This window comes from Mycteria americana, chromosome 26, assembly GCF_035582795.1.
Source record: "Mycteria americana isolate JAX WOST 10 ecotype Jacksonville Zoo and Gardens chromosome 26, USCA_MyAme_1.0, whole genome shotgun sequence".
Classification (NCBI taxonomy): Eukaryota; Metazoa; Chordata; class Aves; order Ciconiiformes; family Ciconiidae; genus Mycteria; species Mycteria americana.
Genome location: NC_134390.1, coordinates 782,569 through 783,332, shown reverse-complemented (window position 1 = coordinate 783,332; position 764 = coordinate 782,569).

Below are 764 nucleotides of genomic sequence, written 5' to 3'. Positions count from 1 at the left end.
GGCCCCGGCCCCGCGGCCCGCCCCTGCTGCCGCGTCCGCCAATGGGGCGCCGCCGCGGGCGGACGAGTGACGGGCGGGCCGGCCAGTGGGGAGCGAGGGCGGGCCGGCGGAGGGGGGAGGGAGGCGGGGGGCGCACCGCCCCCGCCGCCCCGCCCCGTGGGGGAGGGGGAGCGCCGCGGGCGGCGGCCAATGGGGGAGCGGGAGGGGGGGGCCGGCGGCCGCGGGGGCCAATCGGAGCCCGCGCGGGCTCACAGGGAGACCCCGTATGGGAGCGGCCGCGGCGGCGTGGGCCGCGGCGTGATGGGCGCGCGCCGCCGCCAATGGGCGGGGGAGGCGGGCCGGAGGAGTGACTGGCAGCGGGGACCGCCAACCGGCCGCGCGGTCCGCGCCGCGGGGGAAGGCGGGCTCGCACACTGACGGGAGCGCTGCCCAATCCTCGCTCGGAGGCGTCGGCCGCGGCGGGGCGCCGTGCCAATGAGAACGGCGGTCCGTCTCAAACTGGCCAATGGGCGCCGCGAGGAGGCGGGGCGAGCGGCCGGGCTGCGCCCTTGGAGGGACGGCTTGGCGGCGCCGGGAATGTGGCGGAAAAGGCGCCATTTTGGTGCTGGCTCCGCCCCGGCGGCGGCGGCCGCTTTGCCCGGAGCCGGGCACCCCCAAGCCCGGGCGGCGTCCCCGGGGCGGCCACGCCGGCTCGATAACCCGCCCCGTGTCGCGACAGCGCCATTCTTCACCTCCCCCGGTCACCTTTTCCTGTCACGAGCCAC